An 18860-nucleotide genomic window follows, 5' to 3' on the forward strand; every position below is an offset into this window, starting at 1 on the left:
TGATAGTATGATCAAAGTGACTTGCCTGGTGATGTTGACGAAGAAGAATTTCTCGAGAAAATAACTTGATAGACTACTCGTCACTCTCCGATGAAATCTATATAACAAACATATCATTCACATAAGCACTCATACTAGCAATCATTCTAGCAATCAAAACAAAAGAGAGAGCGAATAAGAATCCGAAAGAACTTCAAATAAGACTAGGGAGTCTTCTACTACGTCAAACACTAAATAGTTTTTGTCTAACAGAAAATAATAACAAGGAACTAAGATATAAGTTTAACTAAGATAAAATAAAGTATTTTTCACAAAACTATTTGAAAGTATTTCCAAACGGGATTCGAAACAGTGCAGAAACCAATTGCAAGTTACTAAGGAACTAGAATTGATTTCATGAAAACAAATAAAAATAAAATAAAAACTTGTTGCAAAACTACTGTTAAATAACATAAACAAAACAATAATCTTTCTGAAATAATAAAGAAAATATTTTAAAAACAAATATAGAAAAGGAATTAGCCGTAATCCTAAAAGAGGTGAAACAGAAATTGTTTCACAAGAAAGAGTGAGCTAAAGTACTCAAACAAATCTTAAATTTTTACCACTGATACATAATATCACTAGTGATCACTACCAAAAGGAATCAAATTAAAAGCTATTTTTAAACTCCTGGAATAGGCAAAACAAGGTTTAAAGTAAATCTTATCTAACTTATATTTGAAAATTTCAAACATAGACAAATTATATGTTTTTAAAAACTGCAGGAAATTTGTGAGGTATTGGAAAAAGAATCAACCTCATTGGACTTATGGATCAAAAGCTATGGCAAAACAAAACTGAAACTCTGCTGTTTTTGGAACTAGACAGAAAAAGAGAATAATTGCTACAGACACGTGGCGCCCACTGATTGGCTAAGGGTGTTTGCTGCATAGGCTAAACAGCGAATGACCGCTAAATAAGAAAAGTTCTCTGGCTAAAAGTTAAGTGAATAAAAACCAGTGCGGTTTTTTGTTTAAAAACCGAAAGGTTATCTACTCTAATCTACACCGTGCGATCTAGATCTAACGGTAATACAAAAAAAAGCAAAACTAGTAAAAGAAAAAAAAGAAAGGAGGGAGCCTTACCGTGATGGAAGTTGCTCCCGTGGCTCGCAATGGTGGCCGAGGTAGGGGTGGGGCTCTGGTGGGGTGGGTCGCCGGTGGGGAGGGGATCCGGTGGAGGGGGGGGCGGCGAGGTAGGGGAGGGGGTGCAGGGGCGATGGGAGGGCTGCAGGGGCGATGTGGAGAAGCTCCGGTGAGTTCTCTGGTGCCGACTCCGGCGAGGTGGCGCGCGAGCTAGAGGCGAGGAGAGGGGGTGGTTTCAACGGGAATGGAACGAGGAGTTCATGGGGGTTCTTATAGAGGCGACAGGAGGCGCTGGGAGGGAAGGTACTTCGCGAATCCCGGAGGTGGAGATCCTCTGTCCATGGAAGGCAAGTTCCTGTGACGTGAAGAAGAGAAGAGAGGAAGAAGATGATCTCTGTTGGGCCAGAATAGGAAAGTCTTAATGGGCCACCTGGAGTTTCCTAATAAAAACGATTCCTTTCCTATTTTGAAAACTAGGAAACTAAAACGATAAAAGGGAATTCAAATCAATTCGGAATAAAGAGTTTCTATATACTAAAATTATCAGAAAAATAAAATATAAATGATGGGCATTTTTCCACGGCAAAAATAAAAACTTCAGAAAAAATTATTTTCACAAAATTGCCTAAAAGATTTATTTTTTTTCTTTTGCAAATAATTTTCAAATGACCCTATAAGTTTGATGGTTCAAATAACTTTCAAAATGCCCATAGGTTCGAGGGTCATGTTCCTCCTCTCTAGAATGTATTTCCCGGCATTTCTTGCACGAAGAAAACGAATGTAAATGCAAAAGAATTCAAATGCAAATATCTCCGTTCAAATTATTTATAGTTGAAGAAGTCATGTCATCTTCTCTCTTTGCTTTTAAAAGATTTAATTTGAATTCACCGAAGAAGGGGAAATTCATTTTATTCCCTCTCATTCAAAAGTTTTGAAAGGTTTCAAATTTCACACAAGTTTCAATCACTCAGGCAAACAGACAAACAATCTAATAATAATTATATTAACATTCCAAAATTTATAATTTTGGGATGTTACACCAATAGTCCTTAGGAAAGGTCTACCAAGAATAATGGGACATGAAGGATTGCAATCTATGTCAAGTACAATGAAATCCACGGGTACATAGTTCTTATTTGCAACAATAAGAACATCATCGATCCTTCCCATGGGTTTCTTGACAGTAGAATCCGCAAGATGCAAATTAAGAGAACACTCTTCAATATCATGAAAACCAAGAATATCACATAAAGACTTTGGAATCGCGGAAACACTAGCACCCAAATCACACAAATCATTGCACTCATAGTTTTTGATCTTGATTTTGATAGTAGGTTCCCACTCATCATGAAGTTTTATAGGTATAGAGACTTCTAGTTCGAGCTTCTCTTCAAGAGATTTCATCATAGCATCTACGATATGCGCGGTAAAAGCTTTGCTTTGGCTATAAGCATGTGGAGAGTTTGCAATGGATTGCATCAAAGAAATGCATTCAAACAAGGAGCAATTATCATAATTGAATTCCTTGAAATCCAAAGTGGGAGTTTCATTACTACCCAAAATTTTGATTTCTTCTACTCCACTCTCCACACCTTTACCATCAAGATGGGTGGACTCCGAAACATTGGGGCGTTTTTCAACCAAAGTGGATTCATATCCAGACCCTTTATCAATAGGTTTGACACGAGAAAACAAATATTCAAGAGGACTCACACCAAGCATTTTACTATCTTCGTGATTTGCATCACTAGAACGCACCCTTTTAAACCATTCATGCCCAGCGCGAATTTGGGCGGTTCTTTCTTTGCTCTCATTCATGGAGACGCGGCGTAGCTTTTAAAGTTTCATCGAAGTTGACCTTGGGAGGAGGACATCTAACTTTTAAAGCATCAATATCACAAGACATCCTATGAACGCTCTTAGCCAAATCGTCAATTTTGAGTAGTTTTTCCTCTATGGACGCATTGAAAATCTTTTGAGAGTTGATGAACTCTTTGATATTACTCTCTAAATCAGAGGGTAATTTTTTGTGATTTCCATAAGTGTTGTTGTAGGAATTGCAATAATTGTTAGAGGAGTTACTAGGAAAAGGCCTAGGAACATAGTTTCCTCTAAAAGCATTGTTGTTGCCAAAATTGTTCCTACCAACAAAGTTAACGTCAAAACTAGCGTTGCTACTCTCAATCAAGGAAGATAGTGGCATGTCATTAGGATCTAAAGGAGCGTTTCTACTAGCAACCAAATTCATCAACTCGTCCATCTTAGCAGTAAGAGAGTTAATTTCTTCTATAGTGTGTACCTTTTTGCTAGTAGGTGACCTTTCAGTGTGCCACTGAGAGTAGTTGGTCATGATATTGTCTAGGAGTTTTGTAGCGTCTCCTAACGTGATTTCCATGAACGCTCCACCTGAGGCGGAGTCCAAGATATTGCGAGAAGCAAAATTCAAACCAGCGTAAAAGATTTGTATAATCATCCACAAACTCAAGCCATGAGCAGGACAATTTCTAATCATTAACTTCATCCTCTCCCAAGATTGTGCAACGTGTTCATGATCAAGTTGCTTGAAATTCATGATATCGTTACGTAAGGATATGATCTTAGCTGGCGGAAAATACTTGGATATGTAAGCATCTTTGCACTTATCCCAAGAATCGATACTATTTTTAGGCAAAGAAGAAAACCAAGTTTTTGCGTGATCTCACAACGAGAAAGGAAAAAGCTTCAACTTAATCACGTCATTATACAAATCTCTTTTCTTTTGCACATCGCAAAGTTCAATGAAGGTATTGAGATGGGATGCGGCATCTTCACTTGGAAGGCCAGAGAATTGCTCTTTCATAACAAGATTCAGCAAAGCTGCGTTGATTTCATACGATTCCGCACTAGTGGCGGGTGCAATCGGAGTACTAATAAAATCATTATTATTGTTACTCGAGAAGTCGCAAAGTTTGGTGTTTTCAGCCATGATTACTTCAACAAACAAACAAGCACACAAGCAAGCAAGAAAACCGGCAAAGGAAAACGGCAAAAAGGCAAAAGGCAAAAGAAAACGGCAAAGGAGAAAGGCAAATGAAAACGGCAAATGTGAAGTGGGGGAGAGGAAAACGAGAGGCAACTGGCAAAAAAGTAAATGCAACGGTGCCAAAAATACTTCTGCTACTGCAACAAAAGACCTTCCAATGGCGCCAGAAACACGTGCTGACGGGAGACTATTCTTGTCTTGATACTCCTCAACAACGGCACGAGGAACCCTTCTGCTACGGCTACGCCTTTAGGGACTTCCTAGGAAAATATGCAAAGGATTTCCCCCATGGCCTTGGAGCCTTGCGTTGGTGTTCCCTCGAAGCGGAAAGGGTGATGTAGCACAGTGGCGGTAAGTATTTCCCTCAGTTTTGAGAACCGAGGTATCGATCCAGTGAAGGAATATCACAAGTACCTGCACAAACACAAAGAGCTTGCTCCCAACGCTATGAAGGGGTTGTCAATCCCTTATAGATTGTTTGCCAAGTGAGAACTGAGAGCAACAAAGTAACAAAGAAAAGTAAAAGCGAAAGTGGAAACGATAGGTGTGTATAGACCCGGGGGCCATAGTGTTCACTAGTGGCTTCTCTCATGAAAGCAAGTAGACAGTGGGTGAACAAATTACTATCGAGCAATTGATAGAATCGCGCAAAGTCGTGACGTCATCTATGGCAATGGTTATATCTATAGGCATCACGCCAAAACAAGTAGACCGATACTTTCTGCATCTACTACTATTACTCCACACGTCGACCGCTATCCAGCATGCATCTAGTGTATTAAGTCCAAAAGAACAGAGTAACGCCTTAAGCAAGATGACATGATTTAGATGGACAATCTCATATCTACGATAAAAGCCCATCTTGTTACCCTTGATGGCAACAACATGATGCGTGCCTTGCTGCCCCTTCTGTCACTGCGAAAGGTCACCACACGGTATGGACCCAAAACCAAGAACTTCTCCCATTGCAAGAATCATAGATCTAGTTGGCCAAACAAAACCCAAGACTCGGAGAGACTGACAAGGATATCAAATCATGCATATAAGAAATCAGCAAAGACTCAAATATATATCACAAATCCACAATTCATCGGATCTCGACAAACACACCGCCAAAGAGGATTACATCGGATAGATCTCCATGAAGATCATGGAGAACTTTGTATTGAAGATCCAAGAGAGAGAAGAAGCCATCTAGCTACTGACTACGGACCCGTAGGTCTGAAGTGAACTACTCACGAGTCATTGGAGGGGCGATGATGTTGATGTAGAAGCCCTCCAACTCCAAAGTACCCTCCGACAGGGCACCGGGAAGGGTCTCCAGATGAGATCTCATGGAAACAGAAGCTTGCGGCGGCGGAAAAGTGTTTTTGTGGATTCCCCTATTTTTTTTTCTGTATTTTAGGGAATATATAGGCGAAGGAGCTATGTCATGGGGGCGCCAGGGAGGCCACAAGCCTAGTAGACGCCGCCCCCCTGGTGGCGGCTACAGGGCTTGTGGGCCCCCTGTAGCTCTCCCACCTTGGCCCTCAAGCCCCCTGATCTTCTTCCGTTTGGTAAAAATTTATTTCGGGGATTTTATTCCGTTTGGACTCCGTTCCAAAATCAGAGCTGAAAAGAGCCAAAAACACAGAAAAAACAGGAACTCGCACTTGGCACTGAATTAATAAGTTAGTCTCAAAAAAGATATAAAAGGTACATAAAACATCCAAAGAAGACAAGATAACAGCATGAAACCATGAAAAATTATAGATACTTTTGAGACGTATCAATATATACCTGGATTACTGCACTCCAGGTGAACATGAATCTATGCCCAAGAGAAAGATCAGGCTTCAAAAGATAGAACGCCGATGGGCTAAGGAGTGGAAATAGTACAGATTCGTCACTCCCAAATACGCAAAGAAATTCGCTCTGAAGCCTCCTTGCAAACGGGCTCCACTTGAGGACTATCATGAAGCACACCCCTCAAGCCTCAAGACAATTGATGAGTATCCTGAGGAGAAGTCAAAACACTTGTCAAAGCTTCAGAAGCAAGCAGAAGCTGCTGTGAGGAAGTTCAATGAAGAATCTGCTGCTGCTGCAACTGCCGGCACTTCCTCTACAGCTGAGACTTCTGGTACGGCCATTCCTCAAATGAAGTTTGTGCCACCAAAACCAAAGGCTTCAAAGCCTCAAGAGAGAATGCCCTAGAAAACTGCACCAGCATCAGCACCAAAACCCTCAGCACCACCTAAGGCTTCAAAGCCTGAACAGAAGCCAATAGTGAAGCAATTGCCTAGTGTCTCCACCTCCTCAGTCCCGTCTGCAACAAGCTCGGAGACAAAGTCTTCACTGACTCCTATGAATACTAAGGTGACTGCTGGGAGAGGAACAAGACCAAGCCCAAGAAAAACCATTAAGGTTCCTTCTGCATCAGAAGGTAGTGATGAATTTGATGATGACACCGTGCAAGCCATCATCAGAAACAAGCAAGAGAGGGTAGCTCAAGCTTCTGGCAGGTCCATTCCTCTGGCCATGGACCCAAAGGTCCTCCTCGACTACATCAACATCTGGTATGAGGACCCCAACAATCCAATTGATGATTTGAAGCTTCCCCCAGGCAACAGCCACATGGTGGCCACATTCATCAATGAAGCCAAGTGGAAGGAGCAGCAAGCCAAACATGCCAAGGTCGCCAAGCTCAAAAAGGAGAAATTCCTCAGGCAGAATCTCCTCAACCTGACGCCTGATGCACTTGTGTCAACACAGGCTGAATTGAAGACTTTGACTGAGAAGTACTCTAAGCTTTTTGATCGTCAAAGTCTCAAAAACAACTTCATCAAGTTTGCCACTGACGCAGTTGATGATTACAACAAGAAGGCTGCCCCTCCAGTACCAACTCCTCAGCCTCTGATTGAAGAACAAGCTGATGAAACTGCTCATGCTGAGGAAATCCCTCAAGAAAGCCGTGCTGATGAACCGGCTATTTAGGGAACTACCAAGGAAAATCCAGCTGATGACTCTGCTACAGCTGGTGAGACTGACCCTGCTCCAGCTGCTGCTTCTAAGCCAGCTGATGACTCTGCTCCAGCTGGTGCTTCTCAGGCAGCTGATACCTCTGCTCCAGCTGATGAAATTGTCGCAGCTGAGAAAACACCTTCACCAAAAGCTTCAAAGGTGAAGAAAATGACTCCATATGCATCAGACGTGAAAAAGACCACGGCTGCTGAAAAGGAAGCCAAGAAAAGAAAAGCCTCATCAGCAGAAGAATCCACTGAGGCCAAGCGCCTCAAAGCACTTGACGAAAATGCACCTCTGGATCCTGTGCCTCTCAACAACGCTCCATCATATGAGATGATCCCCTTCACAAGCGAAGACCAGGAGCAAGGGGAAGATGAGGAAATGAAGAATGCCGAATCTGAGGAACATATTGATGAGGAAATTCGCATTGATGACAGTCCTCAGCCCTCCATTCCTCATGAAGAAACTACACAAGGATCAGCTGCACCAGCTCATGAATCTGGCTCCTCCACCAAGCAAGCTGAGGAAGAACAACGTGAAAATCCTCAGCCTGATGAAAGTCACAATCCTGAGCAAAATCCTCAAACTGATGATCAGGCTGACCCAACTCCAACTCCTGAGCAAAACCCTCAAGCTGAGGCTCAGGATGAACCAATTCCTCCTCCATAGCAAAACCCTCAACAGGAAGCTCCGGTTGACGACATTCGTCAACCAAAACATGCTCCTCAACCTGAAGCTCAAGCTGATGAAATTCCTCACCCTGAGAACTATGCTGAGGAAAATGCACCAGATCCAGACAATGCCTTTGTCGTCCTCAACCCAGAATCTGCAATAGTTGTCTCCCCTCAAGTAAAGCCGCAAAATCTTCAGCCAATGCAGCGTCAGCTGTTCTCCAAGTGGCCAAAGTTTCAAAAGGAGTCCTTCTTTGAAGAACGCATGTTCTTCATCGGAGAAAATCCCTATGACAAGCCTTGCATCAGGCATCTGCAGTTTTGGACAAGGACACAACTCAACTACTATGCCTCTGTGTTGTGTGGAAGAAACAAGACTTTCTAGCACAGGCACATTCCTCGCGTTGAGCTTGAAGAAATTCCATGCTTTGCTCCAGTCCTCAACGTCCTTTTTGAAGTTGGACTCCTCCCAATGTGCTCGGATATCTGTGATTGGAATAGTGAGCTCATTCTTCTATTCTATGCAACTCTTCACATCTCCAGAGATCCAACAGACATCAACACATGGGTGCTCGATTGGATGACGCAAACCACACACTTCAAGGCTCCTGCCAATGAGCTGCTGCGTGAACTACCAGTATCAATTCCCTCAGAGTAGGCAATGGAGCTATATGATGAACGTGAGATGGCTAACAAGCTGATGGATGTCCTCATGAATCCTTTGGCTAAGGGGCAACCACCAAGAACAACCTTCCTGGTCCATGAGCTGAAATATGAACCCAGGACGGTCTACAGAATCCTCTGCATCGTTCTTGCACCAATCAAGGGCCATGATGATGAAGAAGACGTCGTAGGCATCATGAAGAATATCCTGTTCAACATCACACATGGTATTCCCATCAACATTCATGATTTCCTCTTGAGGACTTTGGCTGAAAATGCTATGGCTCCTTTTGACCACAAGATATATGCTCCATGGATCATGAGATTCATCAGGACAAGGTCAGGCATCAATTAGCACGCTGATTTCAACAACCATATCGGTTATATGCCTCCTATAAGGGTCAACAAGAAGACTTTCGAGCCTGTTGAAGGAAAAGTAAAGTATGTCATTGATGAAGGCAGTCGGCCCCTTGATGGCCAGTTCAGAGAGCCGAAGCTTATTCCTCATGGGATGACACTGAAACCCATCCTCCAAGTCCTGTTGCTCCTAGGGTGCTGAATACCAAAGAGCTTCTTCTTAGTCTTCACCAGAAGGTGGATCAGAATCACAAGTGGGTCAAACGCCAGTTCGGCGCAATTGTGAAAACCCTCAATGAAACGCAGAATGCTGTGAAGCTTAACCATCATTATCTTCATGAGGTTTTTGATCGCACCTGGGCTAGACTAGCTCATTTGAAGACTCCAGCAGAACTTGAAGAATTGGAGTTTGTGCTGGACTTCGACTGGTCGTGGCCACCAAAGAAGAAATTCAGGCCAATTCCAGTTCCAGACCTTGAGGACAGTTCTTTTTCTTCATTCCGCACTGGTGAATCTGATGAAGAACAACAAGACACTGCCATCGGTCCAAAGAGGAAGTCTGCTCCCAAGAATCCTGCTGCGTCTTCTTCAACTGCCAAGGAGTGAAAGTCTTCATGGGCGTTAGTCCTCAGTTTGTCCCTTTTTGTCACTTGATGACAAAGGGGGAGAAACTTGAGAGGTAGTCTTCACGCGGGATATTTTGGGGGCTTATAAACTTTATTTAAGTTACAAACTCTTGGCTCTTCTGAAGTGTTTTATGTAATGAGTTGTAACTTAAGCCCGATGGTACTCTGACGCTTTTGAACGTTTTTCTTCGCATGCTTATTCCTCAAAATTTTAATGCACGCATGCTGGAATTCGTCAGATACCATTTGTCATCATGCATCCTCAATTTCTTCATACTATATGTCGTATGTATGCATGATTTACAAGACTCAGGGGGAGATCTCCATGATATAAATCATCAATGTGCATTTGCTGTGAAAAGCAAATACTCAAGATATGCACATCTTCAGGGGGGTGGGGTTCTCTCTGAATCTTGATTTCAAATTCCTAAAATGAGTACTTACACTTCATATTTTTAGCCCTGTTGAAGACTTAACCTAATTGTCATCAACCACCAAAAAGGGGGAGATTGTAAGTGCATCTAGTGCCCCTTAGTGATTTTGGTGGTTTGAAGACTTATAGGTTAAGTATCTAATGTGTTTTGAGTGTACACAGGATCTATAAGTCGCTGAGGAGTTTGAAATATTTGAGGAATATCGACCCCTAAAAATGTATATCTCTGGTTGAAGAAATTGGTCTCAAGCTGAAGATTTGAATCGCGAAGAATTTGTGATGAAATTGATATTCCTCATGAAGATATTGAAATTGAGGAATTCGGTGTGTCCTGAAGAAAATCAATCTGAAGACTTTGAAGCATGAAGATTTATTCTTTCTGTTTTGTTTTCTTCACACTTGAGTAATTGGAACATCGTACTGTTAAAGGGGTTCGAGGTAAAACATTGGAATGAATTTCCTCATGATGCTCAACCCAAGCCTAGTTCTACCAAAAGCCTCAAGTGAGGAATATGAGAGACATGAGGACTCTCACAGTTGAGGGTCCCGACCGTTATCGATAGCCACGCCACATCATTGGTCTTATCCACACCAACGGTCATATTATTTAAGGGCATTAATGTCAAATCATGTCGGGATGCTCCCAGGCTATAAATAGCCGCCCCCACAACCATTAGTTCGTTGGATGCTCCCTTAGAAACTGACACTTGTCATAAGAGCAACCCAAATTCCTCAGAGTCTTTGAGAGTAATTAAATAGTGAGGAAATACCCCAAACACCAAACCACAAACCAAGAACCAAGTGATTGAGCATCACTAAAGAAGTTGTTCCTGTGTGGGACTGAACCCTTTTACCTTTGAGGACTGTGCATCCTCCACACGGTTAGGCGTCATGGTCTAGAGCAATCCAGCAGTCAATTGTGGATCTCCAGGTGACCAAGTTTGTGAGGGTTTGGAAGTCTGCCCTGAAGACTTACCACGAGTGTTGGGCGAGGACTGTGTGTTCTTAGCCCAAGGAGAATACGGTAGGGACTGTGTGTCCCTGGACTATGTGTATTTTGGTTTCAATACCAAGCTGCTCCAAACCATATGTACAACTGTCACAACAGTTGGAACTGGGTCATCAACCACTGTCTTCATTGTGAAACGGGTTCTATTTGTTCAACTCCTTATATTCCTCAGATTGTGTGTTGATGATTTTCACTGTCACTGTTTGAAGAATTTGCTGAAGACTTTCTCTGAAATTCCTCAACCCCAAATTCTTCACGCAAGTTAATCCTCATATGTTTTCTGCGTGCCTGCATACTGTGCAAACTGTTTTCATATTCTTCATCCTGAAAAACTGCTATAGTGAAACTTTGCACTCCTGATCCTTTACTGTTTCCGCTGTAAGTTAGTCATCAGCGAGGAATTTCCTCAAAAGGAATTTCCTCAGTGATGAAATTCTTAAAATCTCCTATTCACCCCCCTCTAGTCGATATAACACACTTTCAATCTTCTTCGGAAAATATACGGTGTGCTCCTTCTCATTAACATTGAAAGTCACCTTTCCTTTATTCCAATCAGTAATAGCACCTGCGGTGTTAAGAAAAGGTCTACCAAGAATAACAGACATGCTCCCATCCTCGGGCATGTCAAGCACAACAAAGTCAGTAAGGATCAAGCAATTAGCAACTTCAACAGGAACATCCTCGCAAATACCAACAGGAACGGTTGTTGACTTATCAACCATTTTAAGAGAGATATCTGTAGGAATTAGTTTATCTAGACAAAGAATTTTGTAAAGAGAGAAAGGCATAACACTCACTCGTGCACCAAGATCACATAAAGCAGTTCTGACATAATTATTTTTATGGAGCAAGGAATGGTGGGTATGCCTGGATCACCAAGCTTCTCAGGAATCTTAACACTGAAAGAGTAATTAGCAAGCATAGTAGATATTGCCTCATTAGGAACTTTTCTTTTATTAGTAAAAGTATCTTTCTTATACCTTGAGTACAGAGGCAACTTAATAGCATCAGTCAAAGGAATTTGAAGAAAAAGTGGTTTCATCCATTCACAAATTTATTGTAATGCTCTTCTTCTTTGGTTTTGAAAGACTTACCCGGGAAGAGCATTGATTTCTGTACCCATGGTTCTCTTTCCTTCCCATGTCTTCTTGCAACAAAGTCTTCTCTAGTATATCTCTTGCGCTTGTCGGGTGCTTCTTCTTCTTGTACTTCAGGAGGATCATTCTTCTCATTATCTTTATCAGGTTCACCACCATCTTCAGTTTCAGCATCGTAAATAGATATACTATTAGGATCAACAATAGGTTCTTCATCAATTATGGGATCATTGGAGTTGTCAGCTTCCTTGTGTTTCTTCTTCTTCTTCTTCTTCTTCTTCTTCGGGGAGCGGACAACGTCTTCTTTCCGCAATTGAGAATCTTGCTCGATCCTCTTTGGACGCCCCTCCGGATAGAGGGGGTCGTGGGTGTGTGTACCACCTCGGGTCTTTATACCATATGCATGTGTATCAACTTGTTTGGCATTGTTTGCAAGCAAATATTTTTGCATATTAGAAATTTCTTCAAGCTGAGTTTGAGCCATATGAAAATGCTTAACAAGACTTTTAACATCATTAACAGTTCTACTTAAAACATCAAGCAAACTTTTGATAGCAAGGGAATTATCATGCAATTGGCTTTGAATCCTCTCATTAAAGTGACTTTGCTTGACAATGAAATTATCAAGCTCATCTAAACATTGATCATGTGGCTTACCATGAGGGATGTCACTTGCATTGAATTCTAAAAGAGAGTGTACCTCTACCATAGGTGGTTGAGTGGTAGCCTCACATAATTTCTCAATAGGAGGTAGATTCTTCACATCTTCAGCTTTAATACCTCTCTCTTTAATAGACTTCTTGGATTCTTGCTTAACTTTGGGGCTCAAGAAAAGCATACCCCTCTTCTTTGGTGGTGGAGGTGGTTTAGGAACGAACCAATCATCATGATACTTAGATATCTCGCCCATTAGTTTTTCAACATCGTTCGGTGTTCTTTCCCTGAAAACACAACCAGCACAACTATCCAGATAGGTTCTAGATTCATCGGTTAGACCATCATAAAATATATCAAGCAATTCATTTTTAGGGATTCCATGTCCCGGTCTAGCCTTGAGTAAAGTGGAATACCTCCCCCAAGCTTTAGGGAGGTGCTCATCCTGCAACTGTTTAAAGTTATATATTCTTTGTAAAGTAGCATGTTGCTTATGAGCAGGAAAATATTTAGCAACAAAATATTGAGCTAAATCTCGAGGACTCTTAATGGAACTACATGGTAGTGCATCGTACCATGCTTTAACATCTCCCTTCAAAGAGAAAGGAAGTAGTTTAGTAACACAATAATTTCTTTTCTTGTCATGTGTAGTGAATAAGCCACCCAACTCAGTCAGTTTGTAAGGTGTGCAATAGCGTCGTCATTTTCTCTGCCAAAAAAGGGGTCAGCTTCAGCTGTGGCTATAAGTGAAAGATCGACAGAGAAATCAAAATCAACATCCTCAATGCAAATAGGAGATGAAGCAAATTTAGGATGAGGAGTAAATTTTCAAGCAGCTTCTTAACAACATCAGGGTCAGAGTCAGCACACTTTGTTATATCCCTGCACAAATCATCATCAAGTTTAATATAATCATTATCAAAAATTCTTTCCTTGAGACCACTCAAGTCTGGGTAACCAAAGGATCTACCAATAGTGTAACGTGTAACAGGAATTTCAATTCCAGACTGCTTCGCAGCCTTAGCAATCTGAGACTCAATAAAATAACCAAGTAAACCAGTCTCATCAAGAGTAGTAGAAGCATCATCAAAAGTATTAGACATAGTGACGGATTCGGTAGAAGCAGCATGTGGTGGTGGCGAAGCAAACTCACTCATAACGGAAGGTGAATCAAGCGTAGCACTAGTGCTAAGAATAGTACATTTTCTTGTAGTGGATGGTAAAATCGGAACCTTGGGGTCTCCTTTCTTACCCATAGCGGATAAATTGCAGCAAGCCAAATAACTCCAAGTAGACTTGTAAATAAAGCTATGCTCCCCGGCAACGGTGCCAGAAAATAGTTTTGATAACTCACAAGTGTAGGGGATCACAACAGTCTTCGCGGGTAAGATAACCCAATTTATTGATTCGACATAAGGGGAGCCAAATAATATTTATAAGCTTTAACAGTTGAGTTGTCAATTCAACCGCACCTGAAAGATACTTTCTTGGCAATGAAATATTAGTAGCAACGGTGATATGGAAGTGATGGTGGCAACGAAAATAATGGTGGCAAAGCAACGGAAGTAAAACAGCAAAAGCAAAGCAACTTGTAACCAGCAGGAGTAAAGCACTGTAGGCTAGGGAGATGGATGGTTGGTCATGGATGACAGATATCACGTATTTAACTTGCAGCAAGGCACACAGGAAAGTAATTATCATCTATGCAAATATCAAACATTAGGCATGTATCCCAAGGTAGTCGTGCGTGCTTGCAATAAGAACTTGCACAACATCTTTTGTCCTACCATCCCTCTACCAATGGGGCCAAAAGGAACTTATGGATATTAAGGTGCTCCTATCAAAGAGCACCGGAACAAAGCATTAACAATCAATGGATACATGGAGTCCTCAAATTATAATCTATTATCCCCTTTGGTGTCCCAAGCTGTCACCATTGGGATCGCCGAATCTGGACTATAATAGGTGCATACTACTCATAGGTAGGATCAAGAACACAAATATATTCATGAAAACATAAGGTATTCAGATCTGAAATCATGGCACTCAGGCCCTCAGTGACAAGAATTAAGAGTAACAAGTAGTAGCAAAGATGATAAACACCATAGTAAATGATAGGAAACATGCCCCCAACAATCTGACGAACTATTACATGATCTAACTCATCCAATCCCTACCATCCCCTTCACCTATAGTAGGGAATTACTCACACATGAAAAGGGAAATCATGGAAGGGTGATGGAGTGGCGATGGTGATGACGATGGAGATGATTTCCCCTCTACGGAGGCCAAGGTAGCCTCCAGATTAGCTCTCCCGGAGAAGAACCGAGGGTGGCGTCGACTCCGCGTCGAGAATTGGTGAAACGACTCCTGTTCTCGGGTTTCCCCATCACGGGTAAAAATAGGAGCCAAGGTAGGGAACCAGAGGAGGTGGCCCCCACCCAGGCGGCCTCCCTACGCAGCCAGGGAGCAGTCCGCGCCACCAGGTCGCCTGGACACCTGGTGACCCTCGTGTGGCCCATCTTCTGGTCAAGGGTTCCTCCTGGTGCGTGTATTTTCTCTATTTTTATTGGAATTTTCCGGGACACCTAAAAATCCATTTTCCCGCACACAAGAAAACAATAGAGGCAAATCTGCTGAAAACAACGTCAGTCCGGGTTAGTTTCGCTCAAATCATGCATGAATGAGGCCAAAACAATAGCAAAAGTGTTTGGAAAAGTCGATACATTTGAGACATATCATGTGTTCCGACGACTCCTGTGCACAATCCCTCGTGTGGTATTTCTTTTCCTCTTGCTTGTTGAAGAGGGTAGAAACCTCGCGTTGTCGGCCAAAAGAGCTACCTTTTGCTCATCGACGCTCTCTTGATAAGACACACCCTCTTCGAAAATAATTGAAATCTCCGTATCCTCATGGAAATGGGGGTTGTCATCACGCGCAGAGTCTTCGCGCTGGGGGGCGGGGCAGTTCACCTTCTCAATCCAGCGCCTCCAGGTCTGTGATGTAGGATGAGGGGTCAACGACCAAGCAGTAACGAGCATAAGTATACAAGCTGGGGATATAATCATACTTACCCATTCAATAGTATTATACGCCAAAAAGCCTTCCTTAGGGGCAAGGCGGGCGAAATATTCCTTTTGCCCCTTAAAAAGATCGACCAGGACAGCAGCTAAAGCCTCCTGATTGTTTGGCCCTTGCCACCTAGAATGGGTGGAATCGCTAGTCCCGTTGTACCGCCACAAAGGGTGTGTGCGCTGTTGAAGCGGTTGGACGCATCGGGTAATTGTCGCAACCATCACATCTATGATGGTCAGCTCGCCGTGAGCTAGCATCCTTACCTTGGTGGCGAGGCGCTTAACTTCAGAACTCTCCACTCCGGAAGGACTCCTCGGACGCCAACTAAATCGCTTGTTCAAAGGGGCTTTAGTGTATTCGGGTAAACCCCTCCGCACTGGTTCGAACAAGGGAACATCTTCGATATATAACCACTCCGAGAACCACTCATTGGTCTCCTTCTTAGGCGTTCCGACAGGGTATCCAGTAGCGGTATGCGCCACACCTCGGCTCCGCCCACTTCTCGAATAGTTGTTCTCCTAGTCCGGGGGACGAGACAGAAGTACATCCTCCATAGGTCAAAATGGGGCTCACAGCCCAAAAACTTCTCACAGGCCACAAACCCTAAGATATGAAGGATGGAGCCCGGGGTGAGGTTATGGAGCTGCAAGCCATAGAATTCCAATAAGTCCCTCAGGAAGGGGTCAATAGGGAATCCCAATCTGTGCAACAAGAAGGAAACAAAGCAGACCCTTTTGCTCCTTTGCGGGGCAGGGAAATTCTCTGTGAAAGCTTCGCCATTTGAAGAGGTTAAACCAGCGCGTGGGGGTGCGAGATCTGACGTGGGAAGTTATCCTTGAATCTCGAGATCCCGCAACCGGAGCTGGCAGACGGAGCAACTAGTAGAATCCCGTAGGAGTGGGCCAAGGGGACGCGAAGAGGAACCCGCCATGGTGTTGAGTGCTGAAGCTTTGGGGTTTCTGAGTACACCACGGGAAGGGATGATGCCTTGGAATGGTTTATTGATTTATTTACGAAGGATGTCACCTCCCTAGGTTACAAGGGGTGCTTCCATCAGGGACTACTGAGACGCTCACTTTCATCAAGGTGCATGAAGTCCGAGAGTTGTTATTAATCCTGGGGTGGAATTAAAAGCAATGGGCCCGACGACGCTTTGGTAATCGTGGGTTTGTCGAGGACCAAGTTGTCGCTTTATAGGTCGCAGGAGGAACTCGCCTTGCAAGCCGAGTACTCTGGATACAGGCTACCAAAGATCATTATACATCAGGGTTGGAGTCCAGTTCGGGGGCTACTAAGGGTGTCCGAGATAAAGGGGTCCCAGGCGGTCGGCTCGACTATGATGGGCCGACCTACTGGGCCATGTTAATTGAAGACCGGACTTCATGATTGCCTCGTATTCAAGAACGAAGGCACCGAGGACTGGCGTGACGTCCAAGCAAGGAAGACTAGATCGGTCCATCTACCCCCGGCCGATGGCGGCAACATGTAAACCCTAGAACCCCTGGTGTCTATATAAACTAGAGGTGCTCATCCGCATATGCACGTGGAATCATCTAGAGTTTAGCTTATACGATCTCGAGGTAGATCAACTCTTTAACCAACATCCACATCCATATAATCGAGTAGTACATAGGGTTTTACCGCATCAATAGGGCCCGAACCTGGGTAAATACTGTCTCCCCCTTCTCCTGCAACCCATCGATCCAAGGTCCACAATTCGGGATCCCATACCCGAGATCTGCCGATTTTGACACCTACAGTTGTGCCATGCCAGACGATTTTTATCCCAAAACAAAAATCAAGGTGGTCCCCGTAACAACCCCAAGCATGTTAAGAGCGTTCAATTATGGAACATAACACCGGCACACAAGTAACTAGGGCGAAAAAGGTGGAACAAAACACCGAGCTAGAAGGCCAAGCCTTCCACCTTTTACTAAGTATACATGTGCATTAAATTAATTAGAAATATATGGTGATATAACAAGGAACCCATGTTATCACATGGAAGCAACTGCACCTGCAACTAGCAATGCTATAAGAAGGTTGAGCAAGCGGTAACATAGTCAAACATGGTTTTCCGGGTAGTGGAGGGGGTTAGAGGCTTTCATGGCAATGTTGGTAGTCTGAACATAACAAGTGGTAGGCAACGAGACATAGCGATAGAAACGAGACAGCTAGCATGGCAATGATAGTATTGGTATCTAGGAAAATGGTCATCTTGTGTGTGATCTCGCTTGGAAAAAGAATGAATCCGTGAAGCAGAAGAACCAACGTAGTCGAACGGATCCTCACACCCCAAAGCGGTTCGGAGCTCTATGAAGAAGAAGCAATGCATAAACAACAATCAACACACGATAAACACCACAACATATTCACGATATGATGCACGATCAATATGATGCATGTCCGGTTTAATTATGCAAGGCAGGGCATGCCAATTCACAATAATCAAACGCTACACATTAAGTGCAGCTCAATATGCAACAAGTTGCATATTGACAAAACTCCACATTTAATTTATTTAGTTCACTCTATTTTTTTACACAACAAGTTTTAATGTGGTTAAACATGGCAATAGGTGAAACATAAATAAACTACACTATATATGCATTTTAAGTGAGGCTGGAAACAACATATAACATTTTCGAAATGACCCCATATATTTATATTTATTAAAACAACAAAATAAAGTGGTCCATGTGATTCTAGACGAGATTCTAGTCGATTATATATATATATATATATATATATATATATATATATATATATATATATATATATCATTTAAAACGGGGCTACGGGGCTAAAACATATGATCTTCACAACATAATATACCATGAATGCAAAATATATGCAAATCACACCCACAAGCATGTTAAAATGGATGCAACAAGATATTATGGAACTACATGAAATTATAGGCAAGTTTAAATGAGGCCGAAACAACGAATAAAAATGTCGGAAAGTCCCCATATGCAAATTAAGGTTTCAGTACTGTACTTCCTATAACACAATTTTAGAGTTCCTAAGTAGCAAAATAAATGCCACCGTGTTTTTCTACACATATTTCTAGACTAGTTACATATGTGGATCATTTTAATCGTAGCTACGGTTAATTAATTA

Source organism: Hordeum vulgare, chromosome 6H, assembly GCF_904849725.1.
Source record: "Hordeum vulgare subsp. vulgare chromosome 6H, MorexV3_pseudomolecules_assembly, whole genome shotgun sequence".
NCBI classification, from domain to species: Eukaryota; Viridiplantae; Streptophyta; class Magnoliopsida; order Poales; family Poaceae; genus Hordeum; species Hordeum vulgare.